Source organism: Balaenoptera ricei, chromosome 5 (genome assembly GCF_028023285.1).
Source record: "Balaenoptera ricei isolate mBalRic1 chromosome 5, mBalRic1.hap2, whole genome shotgun sequence".
NCBI classification, from domain to species: domain Eukaryota; kingdom Metazoa; phylum Chordata; class Mammalia; order Artiodactyla; family Balaenopteridae; genus Balaenoptera; species Balaenoptera ricei.
In genome coordinates this window covers 130,661,983-130,669,457 of record NC_082643.1, presented here as the reverse complement: position 1 = coordinate 130,669,457, position 7,475 = coordinate 130,661,983, and positions in this window count along the sequence as shown.

The following is a 7,475-nucleotide window of genomic DNA, read 5'->3' as shown; positions in this document are numbered from 1 at the left end:
AATTATATTTCCCCATATAACCACAGAATTTCTTTTTTTTTTTTCAATATTCTGCATCCAATGCATTGCCTTGTTACCTACAATATATAAGCACCTTTCTCTCTCTCTTTCTTTCTCTTCCCTTTCCCACTTCACCTCCCTATTCACCCCTTCTCTGTCCCTCTCTTTCTCTCCTTCTCCCTTCCCCTTCCCTCACGGTCCTTCCCTCTCTCTCTCTCTGAAATCCTTCATTAAATTTTGGTCACCCAAAATGGATTTGAAGCGGAATACAAACGGATATATTAAAAAAAAATTATATCATTGTATGACTTTCATATGCTTTCTGAATCTGGATGGAATTGAGAACATAATGTGAAAATAGATACATGAGGAGAGATAATAGCCTGGACTAAAAAGTCAGAATGCCCATTTTCTTGTCCTCCCTCTTCCAGGAACAGCTCTGGGGCTGTGGCATCTGTGTAACTCTGTGTAAACTGAATATATGAAACCAGAGGATCTTTACAATACCTAAAATTCTATGAGATGATGTAAGCAGAGTATAAAAATAGTAATATGGATTTAGACAAAGTACGGTACTTAAATCTCTCTCACTAGAAGAAAATGTGAGAACAGAGATAAAAATGGAAGGCGTTATGTAAAATTGACCAGCTAATACAGGATCCAAACATCTATCCTCTGGGAAGGCTTCTCAGCATTCTCAATTACACCTCTGAGTGATGTGTCTTTAACTTTTAGACATGTATAGATTATGGCACATAACCCATTGTTGCAATCATCTCTTACAAGTTGGCCTCCCCACTATATTGGAAGTAGAACCATTCTTTCACATCCTTGCAGAGTCAGCACCTAGCAATGAACATATAGCATATAGTCAATACAGGGCTACATTAATAAATGAATGAATGAATGATTTAGTCATGCTTAGCACAATAAATAGCTATCCAGAAACAAAATACATCAATCTCTCCCATCCCCATTTTTTTTCCAGAAAATAGTAAACTAGGCTTTCAGTAGAATTTTACTTTCTTTATCCTGTTATAATATGTATTTTAAGCACATATTCCTTTAACCAAAGGTTTATTTACATGTAGATTATACTAATAAGAAATGAATCATCACTCCTGAAATTCTTTCATAATCAAGTATTCCAGTTTTAACCCAGAGAGGGTTTTATCTAATCTGGGATCTTTGCATATTTTACTATCTAAGAGATCAATTTCTACATCTTATTTATGAATATAGTGATTCCTGGAACAAGTCATATTGAAGCTTAAATTAAGAAAATATCATATACAATCCATGATAACCTTGGAAACAAATCTGGAGCCATTATAGTCATAAAATACAGCTATATAGAAATATAGATTGTGAATTTAACAAATTTGAATTAATGAAAAAGAATAATAGACAATAAAAATAATCCTCTGTTCTTGTAAAATCCTTTATACTTTATAAGGCACTTCTGATATATTAACTCTATACCTTTACAAGAATTCAGTGCATTATTTTCATTTGCCAAGGCATAAACTGAGCCTCAGTAAATTACATGACTTGTTGGATTTCATGAAAATTATACAGGGTAGTACTGAAACTACAGCTGAGAGCTCCTGATTCCTAGTTCACTTTCCTTTGCATCAAAAACCACAGTATATCTCTTACATATCAATTTTGGTAAATAAATATATTTTAAGTATACATTCTATATATGTATCACTATTAATAATATTTCTGTTTTAGCACCTTCTCTGTAGAGATATTAGAATGCATAAATGTTAAGTTCTTTAAGTGTAATCCAATATAAGCACAAAGCAGTATTATAAAAACTCAACAATAATATGGCATTTAAAAATTGATTTGTCTCGATTGATGGAGAATCCAATTTAGGTTAAATAACTATGTTTATGAAATTACTTCAGGATTTATTGGCTGAGGCATGATAACTCATCAACTGCAGTTGAGCTTGCAGGAATTTGAGCTGAAAAGTTAATTAACAATAATTTTAAAACTGCCAAAAGCTGCAGCAAGTTCACTCTGCACTCTGCATACATAGCAACATGCTGGGCTTCAAAAAGAAAGTCATTTCCTAAAACTGTTTACTTTTATGTCATTGAACTCATTATTAAAAATAAGTGAGCAGTATTGATTTGGATGGTTTAATAATTCAAAATGGTTAAAGGCAATAGCAGCACTTGAACAGACAAATATTTCCTATTATTGTTTATTACCAACTTTAACTATAACGACTCAATTAATCCAGGCATGGTTTCCCAAAGCAAATTGAAATGCAATTATCAGACCAACAAGATGCTAAAGTCAGTAACTTAAACCTCAGGCAGACAATTTTATAAAGTGATATAATCAATATTGCATTCAAGATGGTATGTGGTGGTGTTAATTTGCCACAGAAAATACAGAAATTCCATTACCATTTAAAATATCTCAAAATCTACTGATGTGTTATTGGTTGCACTTTGAATAACTGCTTTGCAGCATATATATGATTTTAAAAATAGCTTACATTCATATACTTTCAATGTTGGGTAAGAGAAATTATGGCTAATAAATGCTTAGACTTTAGTAATAACCAGTAGAGACAGAAGTTGCCTTATCAACATACAATTTTTACATATCCCTTGTGTTAGAGAAACATCTCTACATAATTCTTGTTCATGAATCCACTCACAGGCATCACAGTTATTCTCTTACCAGATTTCCCTTCAAAATAATTTGTTGGCTCTAAAATCAAGTTGTTCCTACATCTGTCCATCATAGCTCTTTTTAAATTGAAGAAAACAGAATACTAACATACCTTTGATAGAGAAAATCATGCTGTCTTCTGGGCATCTGTTTCAGTTATTCATCTTGGGAATACTATGACTAGTATTCTCCATGAACATTTACCATCCTCCGATTCAGAATTACTGATGTTTAATTAAAAGAAGTGAAATGCACAACGCTATAAATCTAACTCAAGTAAGGCTGGAGACGATGATCAGGAACTACCTTAAGCCAAAGTAAAAATCTATGATCAGCTAACAGTGCACTAAGCTCTCTTTTCTTTTCTTTTTGTTTTTCAATATGAAAACACTCATATCCAACCACAGAATAAGAATAACTACTAATTGGTTTTCTGCTCAAAGAGACCTATCATTGGTTGGCAACTAAGGTAGCAAGAATAGTATTTTCTCCCACTCACAGCTTTAAAAATGAGAAGAAAATCTGATGTACTGAATATAGATAAGAAAACCTTTCAGACTGAATAAACTTGCTAAAGAAATATTATTTTCCTTTAAACTCTGATTGGTATAATGATGACCACTGTCCTCAAAGAAATACAATCAGCATCAAATGCAAAAGAATGCTGAAATTAAAATAGCATTTTGTGTGCCCTTACAAATTTTAAGAAATATTTTTAGAAGTTATATTTGTAAAATATTAAATAATAGAAAGGTATGTCAAGAAAAAAATTAATATTTTCACCCACATACCTCCCAATTCCGACTCTCTGAGGTGACAATATGAAGAACCCTGTGTATATACTTCCACCAAGTTCTCTATGTGCCTACAAACACATACTTATACACCTTAGCGGTTGTTGTGTTGTACCAGATTTGCCTCCAGGAATGAAGGACTTGCCCCAGCTGTTCCAAGTGCAGCTGTAAGATGGCTCTCAGCTGTTAGTTATCTTTGGGATTGCCTCAGCTGAAGACAACTCTGTCTTGGAAGCTCATGTTTCCTTGCAGGGCTAACAACTGCCCATCCCAGGGGTGAAAATGTCCAGTTCCCACAACCCAACTCAACAAATCTGAGGGCCATGCCAGCTCCAAAGCACCCACTGGTAGATGGAGGCTTTCACTGGTTCTTCATTAAGATCTTTCCCCTCTTCTCCGTCCTGTTTCAGCTCCTTCCTTCCACAAGTGGGGATGTGAAGAGCACCCTAATAAACATCCAGCTCACTGAACACCATCTCAGAAGATTTACAGAGAACTTTGACATAATATTATAGTATTTCACAAACAGGGTAAGAGCCTTAAAACAGTATAATTTTAATTACCCATTCCTTGTCTTTGTGCTTTGTTTTATGTTTTACTGCTATATACACTCTAAACCTCACACTACCTTATTATTATTTTTGCTTTAAATAGTCACAAATGAGCCCACGTGTGGTCATTAAAAGCTGATTAGAATTTCGACCAGTCTCTTGTTTCCTGGTCTATGGTTTATTCATCCTCTTTCGACAGCTCCGCCAAGGATGAGTATAGTTGTGTTTTATTTCTTTCCTTATAAATGGTTCCTCATTTCCTGGATTTCAGTTCGTTGGCGTTTTTGTCTCTAATGGGTTTTTAAAACCTTTATTTTGAAGTTTAATTTGGCTTCTTGGGCTGCTGGCCTGAAAATGAGAGTCATGTGATTTTATATCTATAGAGCTCTTTTTCTATTGAATATATTGTCTTTGTGAACCAATATTTAGACATTTAAAAAAAAGTTTTTAGAGTCAATCTATATCAGATTTATTTTTTTAAATATTAAAATCCTGGATTATTTTCTTTGTCTCCTTTGAATTATCAAGGATATGGATGAAAAGGTAAATTCTTAAGTCTTAAAGCAAATTATCACTCAAGGAAACTCAACGCTCGACAATGACTGCTGTCACTAAATTAGCTTATAATGAATTGATCAAAATACAGGGAGGTTGTTTATACCATCACAAGACATTATTTTGGTACACATTTTACTGAAATGTATCCTGTGATAGAATAAATTTGAAAATTAACAAAAACATTTGATCTAAGTCTAATATATTCTTAAACATAAAAGTACTGCATACTGTGTCTATCTGTACATAATGATCACTTATCTAGAATATAATTTACACCAGCACTAGACAACTAAGATCTCAAGGAGCTGATTTTCCTGTGTTAATTTAATTAATCCAAAAATAATTTCATCAACCAAATTTGTTAGCAACTTTAGGCATATTATATCACAAACCATTCCAGGAAAAAAATAGGAGGAAAACAGAATTCGAAAAATGTTTTATTTTCCTTCTGCTCTCTTCTTACAGATTGTTACATACAAGATGTACATGGAAAATTAAGTTAAATACCTGTCTCTTGTCCATTGTATGCAATACTGCAATGACTTGAGGTCAGGTAAATCAGCACTGTCATATACACCCAGGAAATCCAAACCCTTCCCAGAGCCTCTCTTAAATGTTTCCTTTTCTTTAACAATCTCTTTAAAATTTCTAATGTGGTTAAGCTTCTGTACCTAAAAGAGACATAATTCTATTTAATAGTAGAAGGTATGTCAGATAGTGATCACAAAGTATCTGGGAATCATAGTTACCTGCAGCTTACATTTTATAAAAAATTATCCTTGCATTCTCACCCTCACATCTTTGTTCTCATCAAGTCTGAGAAGGAAGCATATTGTTGATATGTGTCACACAATCGTTTTATGAACAAGGTTGGATTCCTTTTTTGAAACACCATTTTGATTTCCTGACTTATCTCAATTAGATTTTAGGTTTGAAAGGATGAGACAGTCTCCTTTATGGATACCACCACGTGGTCATCATCTTCCGTAGTGGACATATTGGGTTGGCCAAAATGTTCGTTCAGTTTTTTCTGTAAGATGGCTCTAGTAGCACTTAGTTGTCTTTAACTTCATTTGAAACAATTTTGTTAGATTGTATGTGACAGCTGTCATATCAGTGTGCATTTAAAAACAGACATCAAAAATGGGGAATTTTTGCATAGCCATTTTAATATTGAAGATGGAAGAAAAAAGCAACATTTTCAGCATATTATGCATTATTATTTCAAGAAAGGTAAAAACGCAACTGAAACACAGAAAAAGATTTGTGCAGGGTATGGAGAAGGTGCTGTGGTGCTGTGACTGACTGAACGTGTCAAAAGTGGTTTGCTAAGTTTCGTGCTGGAGGTTTCTCGCTGGACAATGCTCCATGGTTGGGTAGACAAGTTGAAGTTGAAAGTGAGATATTAATTGAGAAGAATCAACGTTATACCACGCGGGAGATAGCCAACATACTCAAAATATCCAAATCAAGCGCTGAAAATCATTTGCACCAGCTTGGTTATGTTAATCCCTTTTATGTTTGGGTTCCATGTAAGTTAAGCAAAAAAAAAACCTTCTTGACTGTATTTTTGCATGCGACTCTCTACTTAAACGTAACGAAAACATTCTGTTTTTAAAACAAATTGTGACAGGTGGTGAAAAGTGGATACTGTACAGTAATGTGGAACAGAAGAGACCGTGGGGCAAGAGAAATGCACCACCACCAACCACACCAAAGGCCGGTCTTCATCCAAAGAAGGTGATGTTGTGTATATGGTGGGATTGGAAGAGAGTCCTCTATTACGAGCTCCTTCCGGAAAACCGAATGATTAATTCCAACAAGTACTGCTCCCAATTAGACCAACTGAAAGCAGTACTCGATGAAAACTGTCCAGAATTAGTCAACAGAAAACACATCATCTTCCATCAGGATAGCGCAAGACCGCATGTTTCTTTGATTACAGGCAAAAACTGTTACAGCTTGGCTGGGAAGTTCTGATTCATCTGCTGTATTCACCAGACATTGCACCTTCACATTTCCATTTATTTCGGTCTTTACAAAATTCTCTTAATGGAAAAAATTTCAATTCCCTAGAAGACTATAAAAGGCACCTGGAACAGTTGTTGCTCAAAAAGATAAAAAGTTTTGGGAAGATGGAATTATGAAGTTGCCTGAAAAATGGCAGAAGGAAGTGGAACAAAAGGATGAATAGGCTGTTCAATAAAGTTCTTGGTGAAAATGAAAAATGTGTCTTTTATTTTTACTTAAAAACCAAAGGCACTTTTTGGCCAACCCAGTATTTCTCTTTTCATTGTTTAGTAGCCAACACCCTCTTCCCTGATCTCCTTTGGGGTATGAGTGGGAAGAAATGGCCACCTCTCACTATTGCAGGAACCAAATTCTCCATCTCACTGCCCTGGTGTGCTTCAAGGAGACTTTTAAAGCTAGAAGTGTGACACAGGGCTTAGGAATAGCTAAGAGGTCAGATTCATAGCCATCAGTAGCTGTAGCTCACAAATCTGCTGCCTGTTCTTGAACTGTAATATATTCGTTCTGATTTCTGCTGCTTGGTTCTTCAGACATCCCATAATCCCTCTGTGTATTCCAATCTATCTCAACATTCCCTAGATTCTAAGAGCTCCAATATCCTTTAAATAATTTTTTTTTAAATCAAGATTTTCAGAGTTAGTCTTTATTGCTTGCAACTAAGACATATATGGCTATTCAGGGTGTTTTGGAAATTTCTGTATCCATAGTAGGAGGTCCAGCTGGCTCCGAGTGCAGATGTTTCTAATATGGTTGACTTGAGCTCAGTACTTAATACAGGACCTAGATAATTACTAGGACCTAGATAATTTCTAGAAGCAAATGCACTGTCTCTTACCTTCAGGAA